At 38.0% G+C, this 17,241-nt stretch overlaps 62 pseudogenes; all 62 read left to right on the top strand.

The window, feature by feature from the left end:
• The first annotated feature begins 119 nt into the window (after positions 1-119).
• Positions 120-222, top strand: LOC149590771 (5S ribosomal RNA; annotated as a pseudogene).
• Positions 223-344: 122 nt separating this feature from the next.
• On the top strand, positions 345-463 carry LOC149590770 (5S ribosomal RNA; annotated as a pseudogene).
• Positions 464-600: 137 nt separating this feature from the next.
• Positions 601-719, top strand: LOC149590769 (5S ribosomal RNA; annotated as a pseudogene).
• A 121-nt stretch (positions 720-840) lies between these two features.
• Positions 841-959, top strand: LOC149590768 (5S ribosomal RNA; annotated as a pseudogene).
• Positions 960-1,095: 136 nt separating this feature from the next.
• On the top strand, positions 1,096-1,198 carry LOC149590767 (5S ribosomal RNA; annotated as a pseudogene).
• Positions 1,199-1,320: 122 nt separating this feature from the next.
• Positions 1,321-1,439, top strand: LOC149590766 (5S ribosomal RNA; annotated as a pseudogene).
• Positions 1,440-1,574: 135 nt separating this feature from the next.
• On the top strand, positions 1,575-1,693 carry LOC149590765 (5S ribosomal RNA; annotated as a pseudogene).
• Positions 1,694-1,829: 136 nt separating this feature from the next.
• LOC149590764 (5S ribosomal RNA) lies at positions 1,830-1,932 on the top strand (annotated as a pseudogene).
• Positions 1,933-2,054: 122 nt separating this feature from the next.
• On the top strand, positions 2,055-2,173 carry LOC149590763 (5S ribosomal RNA; annotated as a pseudogene).
• Positions 2,174-2,310: 137 nt separating this feature from the next.
• On the top strand, positions 2,311-2,429 carry LOC149590762 (5S ribosomal RNA; annotated as a pseudogene).
• A 137-nt stretch (positions 2,430-2,566) lies between these two features.
• On the top strand, positions 2,567-2,669 carry LOC149590761 (5S ribosomal RNA; annotated as a pseudogene).
• Positions 2,670-2,791: 122 nt separating this feature from the next.
• Positions 2,792-2,910, top strand: LOC149590760 (5S ribosomal RNA; annotated as a pseudogene).
• Positions 2,911-3,047: 137 nt separating this feature from the next.
• Positions 3,048-3,150, top strand: LOC149590759 (5S ribosomal RNA; annotated as a pseudogene).
• Positions 3,151-3,272: 122 nt separating this feature from the next.
• LOC149590758 (5S ribosomal RNA) lies at positions 3,273-3,391 on the top strand (annotated as a pseudogene).
• A 136-nt stretch (positions 3,392-3,527) lies between these two features.
• LOC149590757 (5S ribosomal RNA) lies at positions 3,528-3,630 on the top strand (annotated as a pseudogene).
• Positions 3,631-3,752: 122 nt separating this feature from the next.
• Positions 3,753-3,871, top strand: LOC149590756 (5S ribosomal RNA; annotated as a pseudogene).
• Positions 3,872-4,006: 135 nt separating this feature from the next.
• On the top strand, positions 4,007-4,125 carry LOC149590755 (5S ribosomal RNA; annotated as a pseudogene).
• A 361-nt stretch (positions 4,126-4,486) lies between these two features.
• Positions 4,487-4,605, top strand: LOC149590754 (5S ribosomal RNA; annotated as a pseudogene).
• Positions 4,606-4,742: 137 nt separating this feature from the next.
• LOC149590753 (5S ribosomal RNA) lies at positions 4,743-4,861 on the top strand (annotated as a pseudogene).
• A 137-nt stretch (positions 4,862-4,998) lies between these two features.
• On the top strand, positions 4,999-5,101 carry LOC149590752 (5S ribosomal RNA; annotated as a pseudogene).
• A 122-nt stretch (positions 5,102-5,223) lies between these two features.
• Positions 5,224-5,342, top strand: LOC149590751 (5S ribosomal RNA; annotated as a pseudogene).
• Positions 5,343-5,479: 137 nt separating this feature from the next.
• On the top strand, positions 5,480-5,598 carry LOC149590750 (5S ribosomal RNA; annotated as a pseudogene).
• A 136-nt stretch (positions 5,599-5,734) lies between these two features.
• On the top strand, positions 5,735-5,837 carry LOC149590749 (5S ribosomal RNA; annotated as a pseudogene).
• Positions 5,838-5,959: 122 nt separating this feature from the next.
• LOC149590748 (5S ribosomal RNA) lies at positions 5,960-6,078 on the top strand (annotated as a pseudogene).
• A 136-nt stretch (positions 6,079-6,214) lies between these two features.
• LOC149590747 (5S ribosomal RNA) lies at positions 6,215-6,333 on the top strand (annotated as a pseudogene).
• A 361-nt stretch (positions 6,334-6,694) lies between these two features.
• LOC149590746 (5S ribosomal RNA) lies at positions 6,695-6,813 on the top strand (annotated as a pseudogene).
• A 363-nt stretch (positions 6,814-7,176) lies between these two features.
• On the top strand, positions 7,177-7,295 carry LOC149590745 (5S ribosomal RNA; annotated as a pseudogene).
• A 136-nt stretch (positions 7,296-7,431) lies between these two features.
• On the top strand, positions 7,432-7,549 carry LOC149590744 (5S ribosomal RNA; annotated as a pseudogene).
• A 136-nt stretch (positions 7,550-7,685) lies between these two features.
• On the top strand, positions 7,686-7,788 carry LOC149590743 (5S ribosomal RNA; annotated as a pseudogene).
• Positions 7,789-7,910: 122 nt separating this feature from the next.
• On the top strand, positions 7,911-8,029 carry LOC149590742 (5S ribosomal RNA; annotated as a pseudogene).
• Positions 8,030-8,164: 135 nt separating this feature from the next.
• Positions 8,165-8,267, top strand: LOC149590741 (5S ribosomal RNA; annotated as a pseudogene).
• Positions 8,268-8,389: 122 nt separating this feature from the next.
• Positions 8,390-8,508, top strand: LOC149590740 (5S ribosomal RNA; annotated as a pseudogene).
• Positions 8,509-8,644: 136 nt separating this feature from the next.
• LOC149590739 (5S ribosomal RNA) lies at positions 8,645-8,763 on the top strand (annotated as a pseudogene).
• A 137-nt stretch (positions 8,764-8,900) lies between these two features.
• LOC149590738 (5S ribosomal RNA) lies at positions 8,901-9,019 on the top strand (annotated as a pseudogene).
• A 137-nt stretch (positions 9,020-9,156) lies between these two features.
• On the top strand, positions 9,157-9,259 carry LOC149590737 (5S ribosomal RNA; annotated as a pseudogene).
• Positions 9,260-9,381: 122 nt separating this feature from the next.
• On the top strand, positions 9,382-9,500 carry LOC149590736 (5S ribosomal RNA; annotated as a pseudogene).
• A 136-nt stretch (positions 9,501-9,636) lies between these two features.
• On the top strand, positions 9,637-9,755 carry LOC149590735 (5S ribosomal RNA; annotated as a pseudogene).
• Positions 9,756-9,892: 137 nt separating this feature from the next.
• LOC149590734 (5S ribosomal RNA) lies at positions 9,893-9,995 on the top strand (annotated as a pseudogene).
• Positions 9,996-11,222: 1,227 nt separating this feature from the next.
• LOC149590733 (5S ribosomal RNA) lies at positions 11,223-11,325 on the top strand (annotated as a pseudogene).
• Positions 11,326-11,447: 122 nt separating this feature from the next.
• Positions 11,448-11,566, top strand: LOC149590732 (5S ribosomal RNA; annotated as a pseudogene).
• Positions 11,567-11,702: 136 nt separating this feature from the next.
• Positions 11,703-11,821, top strand: LOC149590731 (5S ribosomal RNA; annotated as a pseudogene).
• Positions 11,822-11,957: 136 nt separating this feature from the next.
• LOC149590730 (5S ribosomal RNA) lies at positions 11,958-12,060 on the top strand (annotated as a pseudogene).
• A 120-nt stretch (positions 12,061-12,180) lies between these two features.
• LOC149590729 (5S ribosomal RNA) lies at positions 12,181-12,299 on the top strand (annotated as a pseudogene).
• Positions 12,300-12,435: 136 nt separating this feature from the next.
• On the top strand, positions 12,436-12,538 carry LOC149590728 (5S ribosomal RNA; annotated as a pseudogene).
• Positions 12,539-12,660: 122 nt separating this feature from the next.
• Positions 12,661-12,779, top strand: LOC149590727 (5S ribosomal RNA; annotated as a pseudogene).
• A 361-nt stretch (positions 12,780-13,140) lies between these two features.
• LOC149590726 (5S ribosomal RNA) lies at positions 13,141-13,259 on the top strand (annotated as a pseudogene).
• Positions 13,260-13,395: 136 nt separating this feature from the next.
• Positions 13,396-13,498, top strand: LOC149590725 (5S ribosomal RNA; annotated as a pseudogene).
• A 122-nt stretch (positions 13,499-13,620) lies between these two features.
• LOC149590724 (5S ribosomal RNA) lies at positions 13,621-13,739 on the top strand (annotated as a pseudogene).
• Positions 13,740-13,874: 135 nt separating this feature from the next.
• On the top strand, positions 13,875-13,977 carry LOC149590723 (5S ribosomal RNA; annotated as a pseudogene).
• A 122-nt stretch (positions 13,978-14,099) lies between these two features.
• Positions 14,100-14,218, top strand: LOC149590722 (5S ribosomal RNA; annotated as a pseudogene).
• A 136-nt stretch (positions 14,219-14,354) lies between these two features.
• On the top strand, positions 14,355-14,457 carry LOC149590721 (5S ribosomal RNA; annotated as a pseudogene).
• Positions 14,458-14,579: 122 nt separating this feature from the next.
• LOC149590720 (5S ribosomal RNA) lies at positions 14,580-14,698 on the top strand (annotated as a pseudogene).
• A 135-nt stretch (positions 14,699-14,833) lies between these two features.
• LOC149590719 (5S ribosomal RNA) lies at positions 14,834-14,936 on the top strand (annotated as a pseudogene).
• Positions 14,937-15,058: 122 nt separating this feature from the next.
• Positions 15,059-15,177, top strand: LOC149590718 (5S ribosomal RNA; annotated as a pseudogene).
• A 138-nt stretch (positions 15,178-15,315) lies between these two features.
• LOC149590717 (5S ribosomal RNA) lies at positions 15,316-15,434 on the top strand (annotated as a pseudogene).
• A 136-nt stretch (positions 15,435-15,570) lies between these two features.
• On the top strand, positions 15,571-15,673 carry LOC149590716 (5S ribosomal RNA; annotated as a pseudogene).
• Positions 15,674-15,795: 122 nt separating this feature from the next.
• On the top strand, positions 15,796-15,914 carry LOC149590715 (5S ribosomal RNA; annotated as a pseudogene).
• A 138-nt stretch (positions 15,915-16,052) lies between these two features.
• On the top strand, positions 16,053-16,171 carry LOC149590714 (5S ribosomal RNA; annotated as a pseudogene).
• Positions 16,172-16,309: 138 nt separating this feature from the next.
• LOC149590713 (5S ribosomal RNA) lies at positions 16,310-16,412 on the top strand (annotated as a pseudogene).
• A 122-nt stretch (positions 16,413-16,534) lies between these two features.
• LOC149590712 (5S ribosomal RNA) lies at positions 16,535-16,653 on the top strand (annotated as a pseudogene).
• A 137-nt stretch (positions 16,654-16,790) lies between these two features.
• LOC149590711 (5S ribosomal RNA) lies at positions 16,791-16,909 on the top strand (annotated as a pseudogene).
• A 136-nt stretch (positions 16,910-17,045) lies between these two features.
• Positions 17,046-17,148, top strand: LOC149590710 (5S ribosomal RNA; annotated as a pseudogene).
• The last annotated feature ends 93 nt before the right edge of the window (positions 17,149-17,241 follow it).

Below are 17,241 nucleotides of genomic sequence, written 5' to 3'. Positions count from 1 at the left end.
CTTTTAAATTCCAATAGATATGAAAAAAGCAAACATATTTTCTTTTTGTTATTGTTTTAAAAAGATGAAGGTTAATTTGTCTCACTTTCTTTAAATTCGAATTATTAACTAGCACTCTCGGCAACGGCCATATCACGCTGGAAACACCGGTTCTCGTCCGATCACCGAAGTTATGCAGCGTCGAGCTCAGTCAGTACTTGGGAACACTTCGTGCCGTTGGCTTTTTCCTTTTTGTTTCCTCTTTTAAATTCCACCAGATATGAAAAAAGCAAACAAATCTTCTTTTTGTTATTGTTTTATAAAGATGAAGGTTAATAAAATTCAAATTATTAACTAGTACTGTCGGCAACGGCCATATCACAATGAATACACCTGTTCTCGTCCGATCACCGAAGTTAAGCCGCGTCGAGCGCAGTCAGTACTTGGGAGGGAGACCACTTAGGAACACTGCGTGCCGTTGGCTTTTTCACTTTTTTTCCCTCTTTTAAATTCCAATAGATATGAAAAAAGCATACATATTTTCTTTTTGTTATTGTTTTAAAAAGATGAAGTTTAATTTGTCTCACTTAATTTAAATTCGAATTATTAACAAGCACTCTCGTCAACGGCCATATCACGCTGAAAACACCGGTTCTCGTCCGATCACCGAAGTTAAGCAGCGTCGAGCGCAGTCAGTGCTTGGGAGGGAGAGCACTTAGGAACACTGCTTGACGTTAGCTTTTTCACTTTTTTTTGTCTTTTAAATTCCACCAGATATGAAAAAAGCAAACATATCTTCTTTTTGTTATTGTTTTATAAAGATGAAGGTTAATAAAATTCAAATTATTAACTAGTACTGTCGGCAACGGCCATATCACAATGAATACACCTGTTCTCGTCCGATCACCGAAGTTAAGCAGCGTCGAGCGCAGTCAGTACTTGGGAGGGAGAGCACTTAGGAACACTGCTTGCCGTTAGCTTTCTCACTTTTTTTTGTCTTTTAAATTCCAATAGATATGAAAAAAGCAAACATATTTTCTTTTTGTTATTGTTTTAAAAAGATGAAGGTTAATTTGTCTCACTTAATTTAAATTCGAATTGTTAACTAGCACTCTCGGCAACGGCCATATCACGCTGGAAACACCGGTTCTCGTCCGATCACCGAAGTTAAGCAGCGTCGAGCTCAGTCAGTACTTGGGAACACTTCGTGCCGTTGGCTTTTTCCTTTTTGTTTCCTCTTTTAAATTCCACCAGATATGAAAAAAGCAAACATATCTTCTTTTTGATATTGTTTTATAGGGATGAAGGTTAATTAAATTCAAATTATTAACAAGCACTCTCGGCAACGGCTATATCACGCTGAATACACCGGTTCTCGTCCGATCACCGAAGTTAAGCAGCGTTGAGCGCAGTCAGTACTTGGGAGGGAGACCACTTATAAACACTGCTTCCCGTTTGCTTTTTCACTTTTTTTGTCTTTTAAATTCCAATAGATATGAAAAAAGCATACATATTTTCTTTTTGTTATTGTTTTAAAAAGATGAAGGTTAATTTGTCTCACTTACTTTAAATTCGAATTATTAACTAGCACTCTCGGCAACGGCCATATCACGCTGAAAACACCGGTTCTCGTCCGATCACCGAAGTTAAGCAGCGTTGAGCGCAGTCAGTACTTGGGAGGGAGAGCACCTAGGAACACTGCTTGTCGTTAGCATTTTCACTTTTTTTTATATTTTAAATTCCAATAGATATGAAAAAAGCAAACATATTTTCTTTTTGATATTGTTTTAAAAAGGTGAAGGTTAATTTGTCTCACTTTCTTTAAATTCGAATAATTAACTAGCACTCTCGGCAACGGCCATATCACGCTGGAAACACCGGTTCTCGTCCGATCACCGAAGTTATGCAGCGTCGAGCTCAGTCAGTACTTGGGAACACTTCGTGCCGTTGGCTTTTTCCTTTTTGTTTCCTCTTTTAAATTCCACCAGATATGAAAAAAGCAAACATATCTTCTTTTTGTTATTGTTTTATAAAGATGAAGGTTAATAAAATTCAAATTATTAACTAGTACTGTCGGCAACGGCCATATCACAATGAATACACCTGTTCTCGTCCGATCACCGAAGTTAAGCAGCGTCGAGTGCAGTCAGTACTTGGGAGGGAGACCACTTAGGAACACTGCGTGCCGTTGGCTTTTTCACTTTTTTTCCCTCTTTTAAATTCCAATAGATATGAAAAAAGCATACATATTTTCTTTTTGTTATTGTTTTAAAAAGATGAAGGTTAATTTGTCTCACTTAATTTAAATTCGAATTATTAACAAGCACTCTCGTCAACGGCCATTTCACGCTGAAAACACCGGTTCTCGTCCGATCACCGAAGTTAAGCAGCGTCGAGCGCAGTCAGTGCTTGGGAGGGAGAGCACTTAGGAACACTGCTTGCCGTTAGCTTTTTCACTTTTTTTTTGTCTTTTAAATTCCAATAGCTATGAAAAAAGCAAACATATTTTCTTTTTGTTATTGTTTTAAAAAGATGAAGGTTAATTTGTCTCACTTAATTTAAATTCGAATTATTAACTTGCACTCTCGTCAACGGCCATATCACGCTGAAAACACCGGTTCTCGTCCGATCACCGAAGTTATGCAGCGTCGAGCTCAGTCAGTACTTGGGAACACTTCGTGCCGTTGGCTTTTTCCTTTTTGTTTCCTCTTTTAAATTCCACCAGATATGAAAAAAGCAAACATATCTTCTTTTTGTTATTGTTTTATAAAGATGAAGGTTAATAAAATTCAAATTATTAACTAGTACTGTCGGCAACGGCCATATCACAATGAATACACCTGTTCTCGTCCGATCACCGAAGTTAAGCAGCGTCGAGTGCAGTCAGTACTTGGGAGGGAGACCACTTAGGAACACTGCGTGCCGTTGGCTTTTTCACTTTTTTTCCCTCTTTTAAATTCCAATAGATATGAAAAAAGCATACATAATTTCTTTTTGTTATTGTTTTAAAAAGATGAAGGTTAATTTGTCTCACTTTCTTTAAATTCGAATTATTAACTTGCACTCTCGTCAACGGCCATATCACGCTGAAAACACCGGTTCTCGTCCGATCACCGAAGTTATGCAGCGTCGAGCTCAGTCAGTACTTGGGAACACTTCGTGCCGTTGGCTTTTTCCTTTTTGTTTCCTCTTTTAAATTCCACCAGATATGAAAAAAGCAAACATATCTTCTTTTTGTTATTGTTTTATAAAGATGAAGGTTAATAAAATTCAAATTATTAACTAGTACTGTCGGCAACGGCCATATCACAATGAATACACCTGTTCTCGTCCGATCACCGAAGTTAAGCAGCGTCGAGCGCAGTCAGTACTTGGGAGGGAGAGCACTTAGGAACACTGCTTGCCGTTAGCTTTCTCACTTTTTTTTGTCTTTTAAATTCCAATAGATATGAAAAAAGCAAACATATTTTCTTTTTGTTATTGTTTTAAAAAGATGAAGGTTAATTTGTCTCACTTAATTTAAATTCGAATTGTTAACTAGCACTCTCGGCAACAGCCATATCACGCTGGAAACACCGGTTCTCGTCCGATCACCGAAGTTAAGCAGCGTCGAGCTCAGTCAGTACTTGGGAACACTTCGTGCCGTTGGCTTTTTCCTTTTTGTTTCCTCTTTTAAATTCCACCAGATATGAAAAAAGCAAACATATCTTCTTTTTGATATTGTTTTATAGGGATGAAGGTTAATTAAATTCAAATTATTAACAAGCACTCTCGGCAACGGCTATATCACGCTGAATACACCGGTTCTCGTCCGATCACCGAAGTTAAGCAGCGTTGAGCGCAGTCAGTACTTGGGAGGGAGACCACTTATAAACACTGCTTCCCGTTTGCTTTTTCACTTTTTTTGTCTTTTAAATTCCAATAGATATGAAAAAAGCATACATATTTTCTTTTTGTTATTGTTTTAAAAAGATGAAGGTTAATTTGTCTCACTTACTTTAAATTCGAATTATTAACTAGCACTCTCGGCAACGGCCATATCACGCTGAAAACACCGGTTCTCGTCCGATCACCGAAGTTAAGCAGCGTTGAGCGCAGTCAGTACTTGGGAGGGAGAGCACCTAGGAACACTGCTTGTCGTTAGCATTTTCACTTTTTTTTGTATTTTAAATTCCAATAGATATGAAAAAAGCAAACATATTTTCTTTTTGATATTGTTTTAAAAAGGTGAAGGTTAATTTGTCTCACTTTCTTTAAATTCGAATAATTAACTAGCACTCTCGGCAACGGCCATATCACGCTGGAAACACCGGTTCTCGTCCGATCACCGAAGTTATGCAGCGTCGAGCTCAGTCAGTACTTGGGAACACTTCGTGCCGTTCGCTTTTTCCTTTTTGTTTCCTCTTTTAAATTCCACCAGATATGAAAAAAGCAAACATATCTTCTTTTTGTTATTGTTTTATAAAGATGAAGGTTAATAAAATTCAAATTATTAACTAGTACTGTCGGCAACGGCCATATCACAATGAATACACCTGTTCTCGTCCGATCACCGAAGTTAAGCAGCGTCGAGTGCAGTCAGTACTTGGGAGGGAGACCACTTAGGAACACTGCGTGCCGTTGGCTTTTTCACTTTTTTTCCCTCTTTTAAATTCCAATAGATATGAAAAAAGCATACATATTTTCTTTTTGTTATTGTTTTAAAAAGATGAAGGTTAATTTGTCTCACTTAATTTAAATTCGAATTATTAACAAGCACTCTCGTCAACGGCCATATCACGCTGAAAACACCGGTTCTCGTCCGATCACCGAAGTTAAGCAGCGTCGAGCGCAGTCAGTGCTTGGGAGGGAGAGCACTTAGGAACACTGCTTGCCGTTAGCTTTTTCACTTTTTTTTTGTCTTTTAAATTCCAATAGCTATGAAAAAAGCAAACATATTTTCTTTTTGTTATTGTTTTAAAAAGATGAAGGTTAATTTGTCTCACTTAATTTAAATTCGAATTATTAACTTGCACTCTCGTCAACGGCCATATCACGCTGAAAACACCGGTTCTCGTCCGATCACCGAAGTTATGCAGCGTCGAGCTCAGTCAGTACTTGGGAACACTTCGTGCCGTTGGCTTTTTCCTTTTTGTTTCCTCTTTTAAATTCCACCAGATATGAAAAAAGCAAACATATCTTCTTTTTGTTATTGTTTTATAAAGATGAAGGTTAATAAAATTCAAATTATTAACTAGTACTGTCGGCAACGGCCATATCACAATGAATACACCTGTTCTCGTCCGATCACCGAAGTTAAGCAGCGTCGAGTGCAGTCAGTACTTGGGAGGGAGACCACTTAGGAACACTGCGTGCCGTTGGCTTTTTCACTTTTTTTCCCTCTTTTAAATTCCAATAGATATGAAAAAAGCATACATATTTTCTTTTTGTTATTGTTTTAAAAAGATGAAGGTTAATTTGTCTCACTTAATTTAAATTCGAATTATTAACAAGCACTCTCGTCAACGGCCATATCACGCTGAAAACACCGGTTCTCGTCCGATCACCGAAGTTAAGCAGCGTCGAGCGCAGTCAGTGCTTGGGAGGGAGAGCACTTAGGAACACTGCTTGCCGTTAGCTTTTTCACTTTTTTTTGTCTTTTAAATTCCAATAGCTATGAAAAAAGCAAACATATTTTCTTTTTGTTATTGTTTTAAAAAGATGAAGGTTAATTTGTCTCACTTAATTTAAATTCGAATTATTAACTTGCACTCTCGTCAACGGCCATATCACGCTGAAAACACCGGTTCTCGTCCGATCACCGAAGTTATGCAGCGTCGAGCTCAGTCAGTACTTGGGAACACTTCGTGCCGTTGGCTTTTTCCTTTTTGTTTCCTCTTTTAAATTCCACCAGATATGAAAAAAGCAAACATATCTTCTTTTTGTTATTGTTTTATTAAGATGAAGGTTAATAAAATTCAAATTATTAACTAGTACTGTCGGCAACGGCCATATCACAATGAATACACCTGTTCTCGTCCGATCACCGAAGTTAAGCAGCGTCGAGCGCAGTCAGTACTTGGGAGGGAGACCACTTAGGAACACTGCGTGCCGTTGGCTTTTGCACTTTTTTTTGTCTTTTAAATTCCAATAGATATGAAAAAAGCAAACATATTTTCTTTTTGTTATTGTTTTAAAAAGATGAAGGTTAATTTGTCTCACTTAATTTAAATTCGAATTATTAACTTGCACTCTCGTCAACGGCCATATCACGCTGAAAGCACCGGTTCTCGTCCGATCACCGAAGTTAAGAAGCGTCGAGCGCAGTCAGTCCTTGGGAGGGAGACCACTTAGGAACACTGCGTGCCGTTGGCTTTTTCACTTTTTTTTGTCTTTTAAATTCCAATAGATATGAAAAAAGCAAACATATTTTCTTTTTGTTATTGTTTTAAAAAGATGAAGGTTAATTTGTCTCACTTAATTTAAATTCGAATTATTAACTAGCACTCTCGGCAACGGCCATATCACGCTGGAAACACCGGTTCTCGTCCGATCACCGAAGTTAAGCAGCGTCGAGCTCAGTCAAAACTTGGGAACACTTCGTGCCGTTGGCTTTTTCCTTTTTGTTTCCTCTTTTAAATTCCACCAGATATGAAAAAAGCAAACATATCATCTTTTTGTTATTGTTTTATAAAGATGAAGGTTAATTAAATTCAAATTATTAACTAGTACTGTCGGCAACGGCCATATCACAATGAATACACCTGTTCTCGTCCGATCACCGAAGTTAAGCAGCGTCGAGCGCAGTCAGTACTTGGGAGGGAGACCACTAAGGAACACTGCGTGCCGTTGGCTTTTTCACCTTTTTTTCCCTCTTTTAAATTCCAATAAATATGAAAAAAGCATACATATTTTCTTTTTGTTATTGTTTTAAAAAGATGAAGGTTAATTTGTCTCACTTAATTTAAATTCGAATTGTTAACTAGCACTCTCGGCAACGGCCATATCACGCTGGAAACACCGGTTCTCGTCCGATCACCGAAGTTAAGCAGCGTCGAGCTCAGTCAAAACTTGGGAACACTTCGTGCCGTTGGCTTTTTCCTTTTTGTTTCCTCTTTTAAATTCCACCAGATATGAAAAAAGCAAACATATCTTCTTTTTGTTATTGTTTTATAAAGATGAAGGTTAATTAAATTCAAATTATTAACAAGCACTCTCGGCAACGGCCATATCACGCTGAATACACCGGTTCTCGTCCGATCACCGAAGTTAAGCAGCGTTGAGCGCAGTCAGTACTTGGGAGGGAGACCACTTATAAACACTGCTTCCCGTTTGCTTTTTCACTTTTTTTTGTCTTTTAAATTCCAATAGATATGAAAAAAGCATACATATTTTCTTTTTGTTATTGTTTTAAAAAGATGAAGGTTAATTTGTCTCACTTACTTTAAATTCGAATTATTAACTAGCACTCTCGGCAACGCCATATCACGCTGAAAACACCGGTTCTCGTCCGATCACCGAAGTTAAGCAGCGTTGAGCGCAGTCAGTACTTGGGAGGGAGAGCACTTAGGAACACTGCTTGCCGTTAGCATTTTCACTTTTTTTTGTATTTTAAATTCCAATAGATATTAAAAAAGCAATCATATTTTCTTTTTGATATTGTTTTAAAAAGGTGAAGGTTAATTTGTCTCACTTTCTTTAAATTCGAATTATTAACTAGCACTCTCGGCAACGGCCATATCACGCTGGAAACACCGGTTCTCGTCCGATCACCGAAGTTAAGCAGCGTCGAGCTCAGTTAGTACTTGGGAACACTTCGTGCCGTTGGCTTTTTCCTTTTTGTTTCCTCTTTTAAATTCCACCAGATATGAAAAAAGCAAACATATCTTCTTTTTGATATTGTTTTATAGGGATGAAGGTTAATTAAATTCAAATTACTAACAAGCACTCTCGGCAACGGCTATATCACGCTGAATACACCGGTTCTCGTCCGATCACTGAAGTTAAGCAGCGTTGAGCGCAGTCAGTACTTGGGAGGGAGAGCACTTAGGAACACTGCTTGCCGTTAGCATTTTCACTTTTTTTGTATTTTAAATTCCAATAGATATTAAAAAAGCAATCATATTTTCTTTTTGATATTGTTTTAAAAAGGTGAAGGTTAGTTTGTCTCACTTTCTTTAAATTCGAATTATTAACTAGCATTCTCGGCAACGGCCATATCACGCTGGAAACACCGGTTCTCGTCCGATCACCGAAGTTAAGCAGCGTCGAGCTCAGTTAGTACTTGGGAACACTTCGTGCCGTTGGCTTTTTCCTTTTTGTTTCCTCTTTTAAATTCCACCAGAAATGAAAAAAGCAAACATATCTTCTTTTTGATATTGTTTTATAGGGATGAAGGTTAATTAAATTCAAATTATTAACAAGCACTCTCGGCAACGGCTATATCACGCTGAATACACCGGTTCTCGTCCGATCACCGAAGTTAAGCAGCGTTGAGCGCAGTCAGTACTTGGGAGGGAGAGCACTTAGGAACACTGCTTGCCGTTAGCATTTTCACTTTTTTTTGTATTTTAAATTCCAATAGATATGAAAAAAGCATACATATTTTCTTTTTGTTATTGTTTTAAAAAGATGAAGGTTAATTTGTCTCACTTAATTTAAATTCGAATTATCAACAAGCACTCTCGTCAACGGCCATATCACGCTGAAAACACCGGTTCTCGTCCGATCACCGAAGTTAAGAAGCGTCGAGCGCAGTCAGTCCTTGGGAGGGAGACCACTTAGGAACACTGCGTGCCGTTGGCTTTTTCACTTTTTTTTTGTCTTTTAAATTGCAATAGATATGAAAAAAGCAAACATATTTTCTTTTTGTTATTGTTTTAAAAAGATGAAGGTTAATTTGTCTCACTTAATTTAAATTCGAATTATTAACTAGCACTTTCGGCAACGGCCATATCACGCTGGAAACACCGGTTTTCGTCCGATCACCGAAGTTAAGCAGCGTCGAGCGCAGTCAGTACTTGGGAGGGAGAGCACTAAGGAACACTGCGTGCCGTTGGCTTTTTCACCTTTTTTTCCCTCTTTTAAATTCCAATAAATATGAAAAAAGCATACATATATCTTTTTGTTATTGTTTTAAAAAGATGAAGGTTAATTTGTCTCACTTAATTTAAATTCGAATTGTTAACTAGCACTCTCGGCAACGGCCATATCACGCTGGAAACACCGGTTCTCGTCCGATCACCGAAGTTAAGCAGCGTCGAGCTCAGTCAGTACTTGGGAACACTTCGTGCCGTTGGCTTTTTCCTTTTTGTTTCCTCTTTTAAATGCCACCAGATATGAAAAAAGCAAACATATCTTCTTTTTGTTATTGTTTTATAAAGATGAAGGTTAATTAAATTCAAATTATTAACAAGCACGCTCGGCAACGGCCATATCACGCTGAATACACCGGTTCTCGTCCGATCACCGAAGTTAAGCAGCGTTGAGCGCAGTCAGTACTTGGGAGGGAGACCACTTATAAACACTGCTTCCCGTTTGCTTTTTCACTTTTTTTTGTCTTTTAAATTCCAATAGATATGAAAAAAGCATACATATTTTCTTTTTGTTATTGTTTTAAAAAGATGAAGGTTAATTTGTCTCACTTACTTTAAATTCGAATTATTAACTAGCACTCTCGGCAACGGCCATATCACGCTGAAAACACCGGTTCTCGTCCGATCTCCGAAGTTAAGCAGCGTTGAGCGCAGTCAGTACTTGGGAGGGAGAGCACTTAGGAACACTGCTTGCCGTTAGCATTTTCACTTTTTTTTTGTATTTTAAATTCCAATAGATATTAAAAAAGCAATCATATTTTCTTTTTGATATTGTTTTAAAAAGGTGAAGGTTAATTTGTTACACTTTCTTTAAATTCGAATTATTAACTAGCACTCTCGGCAACGGCCATATCACGCTGGAAACACCGGTTCTCGTCCGATCACCGAAGTTAAGCAGCGTCGAGCTCAGTTAGTACTTGGGAACACTTCGTGCCGTTGGCTTTTTCCTTTTTGTTTCCTCTTTTAAATTCCACCAGATATGAAAAAAGCAAACATATCTTCTTTTTGTTATTGTTTTAAAAAGATGAAGGTTAATTTGTCTCACTTAATTTATATTCGAATTATTAACTTGCACTCTCGTCAACGGCCATATCACGCTGAAAACACCGGTTCTCGTCCGATCACCGAAGTTAAGCAGCGTCGAGCGCAGTCAGTACTTGGGAGGGAGAGCACTAAAGGTTGTCGCACACTAGAGCAAAAAAAACGTGACGCTGTTACTAGCATCAAAAACAAATTTTGGGGGAGGAAATATTTCGGCATCGGCGTCGGGAAGATTTCGCGTCGGTTCTGGCGATCTTATAGAGTACTCGCGCACTAGGTAAAAGCGCTGGTACTGAATGCATGTGAACGTGAATGCGCGCGCATCCGTTTATTTACATCCCTAAACTTTTCGTGTATCGATCGTGTTTCAGATTTCTTTTTCTTTTAATTTTTTTGTAGCATATTTTTATTAATTAATCAGTGTTCATACATTATATGATAGTTTTTAATTTATGATAGTGGAAATTGGTTGAACTACCACTTATTCAGGTAAAAAATAAACGTTATTTATATAATTTTAGTTTATCACGTAATGTTATTTTTTAGGCCTTTCCCTCATTTTCTAAAATTATAGACATGATATTATGCTCTGCCATTTTTCACGAAAGAAAGCTAGGAAATAAAAACAACTCGTTCAAAATTTCAAAAGAAAGTGAGAAAAAATCATTAAAGCGGCGTTTCATTTTTTCAAACGTGGTGCAATAGAAAAAATTCCGTAGGACCCGGCTCCAATTGGTTGAAAAAGTGAGGTATGCCTTGACGTCAGAGCGGTTGCCAAGAGGAGCGACAAAAAGTTGGGGCTAGCTGAACTCGGGACAGAACAGGTTTTTGGTCCGAGCGCCAGATCGGCGACGCGAGCATAATTTTTTACTTCTATGTGTGCGATACGAGTTGCCTATAGCAGCAACGGATTTACTAGCGGCAACCGTTGCCGATACGAGAAACAGCCTAGTGTGCGACAACCTTAAGGAACACTGCGTGCCGTTGGCTTTTTCACCTTTTTTTCCTTCTTTTAAATTCCAATAAATATGAAAAAAGCATACATATTTTCTTTTTGTTATTGTTTTAAAAAGATGAAGGTTAATTTGTCTCACTTAATTTAAATTCGAATTGTTAACTAGCACTCTCGGCAACGGCCATATCACGCTGGAAACACCGGTTCTCGTCCGATCACCGAAGTTAAGCAGCGTCGAGCTCAGTCAGTACTTGGGAACACTTCGTGCCGTTGGCTTTTTCCTTTTTGTTTCCTCTTTTAAATTCCACCAGATATGAAAAAAGAAAACATATCTTCTTTTTGTTATTGTTTTATAAAGATGAAGGTTAATTAAATTCAAATTATTAACAAGCACTCTCGGCAACGGCCATATCACGCTGAATACACCGGTTCTCGTCCGATAACCGAAGTTAAGCAGCGTTGAGCGCAGTCAGTACTTGGGAGGGAGACCACTTATAAACACTGCTTCCCGTTTGCTTTTTCACTTTTTTTTGTCTTTTAAATTCCAATAGATATGAAAAAAGCATACATATTTTCTTTTTGTTATTGTTTTAAAAAGATGAAGGTTAATTTGTCTCACTTACTTTAAATTCGAATTATTAACTAGCACTCTCGGCAACGGCCATATCACGCTGAAAACACCGGTTCTCGTCCGATCTCCGAAGTTAAGCAGCGTTGAGCGCAGTCAGTACTTGGGAGGGAAAGCACTTAGGAACACTGCTTGCCGTTAGCATTTTCACTTTTTTTTGTATTTTAAATTCCAATAGATATTAAAAAAGCAATCATATTTTCTTTTTGATATTGTTTTAAAAAGGTGAAGGTTAATTTGTTACACTTTCTTTAAATTCGAATTATTAACTAGCACTCTCGGCAACGGCCATATCACGCTGGAAACACCGGTTCTCGTCCGATCACCGAAGTTAAGCAGCGTCGAGCTCAGTTAGTACTTGGGAACACTTCGTGCCGTTGGCTTTTTCCTTTTTGTTTCCTCTTTTAAATTCCACCAGATATGAAAAAAGCAAACATATCTTCTTTTTGATATTTTTATAGGGATGAAGGTTAATTAAATTCAAATTATTAACAAGCACTCTCGGCAACGGCTATATCACGCTGAATACACCGGTTCTCGTCCGATCACCGAAGTTAAGCAGCGTTGAGCGCAGTCAGTACTTGGGAGGGAGAGCACTTAGGAATACTGCTTGCCGTTAGCATTTTCACTTTTTTTTGTATTTTAAATTCCAATAGATATGAAAAAAGCAAACATATATTCTTTTTGATATTGTTTTAAAAAGGTGAAGGTTAATTTGCCTCACTTTCTTTAAATTCGAATTATTAACTAGCACTCTCGGCAACGGCCATATCACGCTGGAAATACCGGTTCTCGTCCGATCACCGAAGTTAAGCAGCGTCGAGCTCAGTCAGTACTTGGGAACACTTCGTGCCGTTGGCTTTTTCCTTTTTGTTTCCTCTTTTAAATTCCACCAGATATGAAAAAAGCAAACATATCTTCTTTTTGTTATTGTTTTATAAAAATGAAGGTTAATTAAATTCAAATTATTAACTAGTACTGTCGGCAACGGCCATATCACAATGAATACACCTGTTCTCGTCCGATCACCGAAGTTAAGCAGCGTCGAGCGCAGTCAGCCCTTGGGAGGGAGACCACTTAGGAACAGTGCGTGCCGTTGGCTTTTTCACTTTTTTTCCTCTTTTAAATTCCAATAGATATGAAAAAAGCAAACATATTTTCTTTTTGTTATTGTTTTAAAAAGATGAAGGTTAATTTGTCTCACTTTCTTTAAATTCGAATTATTAACTAGCACTCTCGGCAACGGCCATATCACGCTGGAAATACCGGTTCTCGTCCGATCACCCAAGTTAAGCAGCGTCGAGCTCAGTCAGTACTTGGGAACACTTCGTGCCGTTGGCTTTTTCCTTTTTGTTTCCTCTTTTAAATTCCACCAGATATGAAAAAAGCAAACATATCTTCTTTTTGTTATTGTTTTATAAAAATGAAGGTTAATTAAATTCAAATTATTAACTAGTACTGTCGGCAACGGCCATATCACAATGAATACACCTGTTCTCGTCCGATCACCGAAGTTAAGCAGCGTCGAGCGCAGTCAGTCCTTGGGAGGGAGACCACTTAGGAACAGTGCGTGCCGTTGGCTTTTTCACTTTTTTTCCTCTTTTAAATTCCAATAGATATGAAAAAAGCAAACATATTTTCTTTTTGTTATTGTTTTAAAAAGATGAAGGTTAAGTTGTCTCACTTTCTTTAAATTCGAATTATTAACTAGCACTCTCGGCAACGGCCATATCACGCTGGAAACACCGGTTCTCGTCCGATCACCGAAGTTAAGCAGCGTCGAGCTCAGTCAGTACTTGGGAACACTTCGTGCCGTTGGCTTTTTCCTTTTTGTTTCCTCTTTTAAATTCCACCAGATATGAAAAAAGCAAACATATCTTCTTTTTGTTATTGTTTTATAAAGATGAAGGTTAATTAAATTCAAATTATTAACAAGCACTCTCGGCAACGGCCATATCACGCTGAATACACCGGTTCTCGTCCGATCACCGAAGTTAAGCAGCGTTGAGCGCAGTCAGTACTTGGGAGGGAGACCACTTATAAACACTGCTTCCTGTTAGCTGTTTCACTTTTTTTGTCTTTTAAATTCCAATAGATATGAAAAAAGCAAACATATTTTCTTTTTGTTATTGTTTTAAAAAGATGAAGGTTAATTTGTCTCACTTTCTTTAAATTCGAATTATTAACTAGCACTCTCGGCAACGGCCATATCACGCTGGAAACACCGGTTCTCGTCCGATCACCGAAGTTAAGCAGCGTCGAGCTCAGTCAGTACTTGGGAACACTTCGTGCCGTTGGCTTTTTCCTTTTTGTTTCCTCTTTTAAATTCCACCAGATATGAAAAAAGCAAACATATCTTCTTTTTGTTATTGTTTTATAAAAATGAAGGTTAATTAAATTCAAATTATTAACTAGTACTGTCGGCAACGGCCATATCACAATGAATACACCTGTTCTCGTCCGATCACCGAAGTTAAGCAGCGTCGAGCGCAGTCAGTCCTTGGGAGGGAGACCACTTAGGAACAGTGCGTGCCGTTGGCTTTTTCACTTTTTTTCCTCTTTTAAATTCCAATAGATATGAAAAAAGCAAACATATTTTCTTTTTGTTATTGTTTTAAAAAGATGAAGGTTAAGTTGTCTCACTTTCTTTAAATTCGAATTATTAACTAGCACTCTCGGCAACGGCCATATCACGCTGGAAACACCGGTTCTCGTCCGATCACCGAAGTTAAGCAGCGTCGAGCTCAGTCAGTACTTGGGAACACTTCGTGCCGTTGGCTTTTTCCTTTTTGTTTCCTCTTTTAAATTCCACCAGATATGAAAAAAGCAAACATATCTTCTTTTTGTTATTGTTTTATAAAGATGAAGGTTAATTAAATTCAAATTATTAACAAGCACTCTCGGCAACGGCCATATCACGCTGAATACACCGGTTCTCGTCCGATCACCGAAGTTAAGCAGCGTTGAGCGCAGTCAGTACTTGGGAGGGAGACCACTTATAAACACTGCTTCCTGTTAGCTGTTTCACTTTTTTTGTCTTTTAAATTCCAATAGATATGAAAAAAGCAAACATATTTTCTTTTTGTTATTGTTTTAAAAAGATGAAGGTTAATTTGTCTCACTTTCTTTAAATTCGAATTATTAACTAGCACTCTCGGCAACGGCCATATCACGCTGGAAACACCGGTTCTCGTCCGATCACCGAAGTTAAGCAGCGTCGAGCTCAGTCAGTACTTGGGAACACTTCGTGCCGTTGGCTTTTTCCGTTTTGTTTCCTCTTTTAAATTCCACCAGATATGAAAAAAGCAAACATATCTTCTTTTTGTTATTGTTTTATAAAAATGAAGGTTAATTAAATTCAAATTATTAACTAGTACTGTCGGCAACGGCCATATCACAATGAATACACCTGTTCTCGTCCGATCACCGAAGTTAAGCAGCGTCGAGCGCAGTCAGTACTTGGGAGGGAGACCACTTAGGAACACTGCTTACCGTTGGCTTTTTCACTTTTTTTTCCCTCTTTTAAATTCCAATAGATATGAAAAAAGCAAACATATTTTCTTTTTGTTATTGTTTTAAAAAGATGAAGGTTAATTTGTCTCACTTAATTTATATTCGAATTATTAACTTGCACTCTCGTCAACGGCCATATCACGCTGAAAACACCGGTTCTCGTCCGATCACCGAAGTTAAGCAGCGTCGAGCGCAGTCAGTCCTTGGGAGGGAGACCACTTAGGAACAGTGCGTCCCGTTGGCTTTTTCACTTTTTTTCCTCTTTTAAATTCCAATAGATATGAAAAAAGCAAACATATTTTCTTTTTGTTATTGTTTTAAAAAGATGAAGGTTAATTTGTCTCACTTTCTTTAAATTCGAATTATTAACTAGCACTCTCGGCAACGGCCATATCACGCTGGAAACACCGGTTCTCGTCCGATCACCGAAGTTAAGCAGCGTCGAGCTCAGTCAGTACTTGGGAACACTTCGTGCCGTTGGCTTTTTCCTTTTTGTTTCCTCTTTTAAATTCCACCAGATATGAAAAAAGCAAACATATCTTCTTTTTGTTATTGTTTTATAAAAATGAAGGTTAATTAAATTCAAATTATTAACTAGTACTGTCGGCAACGGCCATATCACAATGAATACACCTGTTCTCGTCCGATCACCGAAGTTAAGCAGCGTCGAGCGCAGTCAGTACTTGGGAGGGAGACCACTTAGGAACACTGCTTACCGTTGGCTTTTTCACTTTTTTTCCCCTCTTTTAAATTCCAATAGATATGAAAAAAGCAAACATATTTTCTTTTTGTTATTGTTTTAAAAAGATGAATGTTAATTTGTCTCACTTAATTTATATTCGAATTATTAACTTGCACTCTCGTCAACGGCCATATCACGCTGAAAACACCGGTTCTCGTCCGATCACCGAAGTTAAGCAGCGTCGAGCGCAGTCAGTACTTGGGAGGGAGAGCACTAAGGAACACTGCGTGCCGTTGGCTTTTTCACCTTTTTTTCCCTCTTTTAAATTCCAATAAATATGAAAAAAGCATACATATTTTCTTTTTGTTATTGTTTTAAAAAGATGAAGGTTAATTTGTCTCACTTAATTTAAATTCGAATTGTTAACTAGCACTCTCGGCAACGGCCATATCACGCTGGAAACACCGGTTCTCGTCCGATCACCGAAGTTAAGCAGCGTCGAGCTCAGTCAGTACTTGGGAACACTTCGTGCCGTTGGCTTTTTCCTTTTTGTTTGCTCTTTTAAATTCCACCAGATATGAAAAAAGCAAACATATCTTCTTTTTGTTATTGTTTTATAAAGATGAAGGTTAATTAAATTCAAATTATTAACAAGCACTCTCGGCAACGGCCATATCACGCTGAATACACCGGTTCTCGTCCGATCACCGAAGTTAAGCAGCGTTGAGCGCAGTCAGTACTTGGGAGGGAGACCACTTATAAACACTGCTTCCCGTTTGCTTTTTCACTTTTTTTTTGTCTTTTAAATTCCAATAGATATGAAAAAAGCATACATATTTTCTTTTTGTTATTGTTTTAAAAAGATGAAGGTTAATTTGTCTCACTTACTTTAAATTCGAATTATTAACTAGCACTCTCGGCAACGGCCATATCACGCTGAAAACACCGGTTCTCGTCCGAGCTCCGAAGTTAAGCAGCGTTGAGCGCAGTCAGTACTTGGGAGGGAGAGCACTTAGGAACACTGCTTGCCGTTAGCATTTTCACTTTTTTTTGTATTTTAAATTCCAATAGATATTAAAAAAGCAATCATATTTTCTTTTTGATATTGTTTTAAAAAGGTGAAGGTTAATTTGTCTCACTTAATTTAAATTCGAATTGTTAACTAGCACTCTCGGCAACGGCCATATCACGCTGGAAACACCGGTTCTCGTCCGATCACCGAAGTTAAGCAGCGTCGAGCTCAGTCAGTACTTGGGAACACTTCGTGCCGTTGGCTTTTTCCTTTTTGTTTGCTCTTTTAAATTCCACCAGATATGAAAAAAGCAAACATATCTTCTTTTTGTTATTGTTTTATAAAGATGAAGGTTAA

The sequence above is a fragment of the Phalangium opilio genome, unplaced genomic scaffold (assembly GCF_054372755.1).
Source record: "Phalangium opilio isolate 3A_F unplaced genomic scaffold, DU_Popi_V2 ptg000505l_1, whole genome shotgun sequence".
Lineage (NCBI taxonomy): Eukaryota > Metazoa > Arthropoda > Arachnida > Opiliones > Phalangiidae > Phalangium > Phalangium opilio.
Note: the sequence above shows the minus strand (reverse complement) of the source record. Positions and strands in the feature narration are given on the sequence as shown.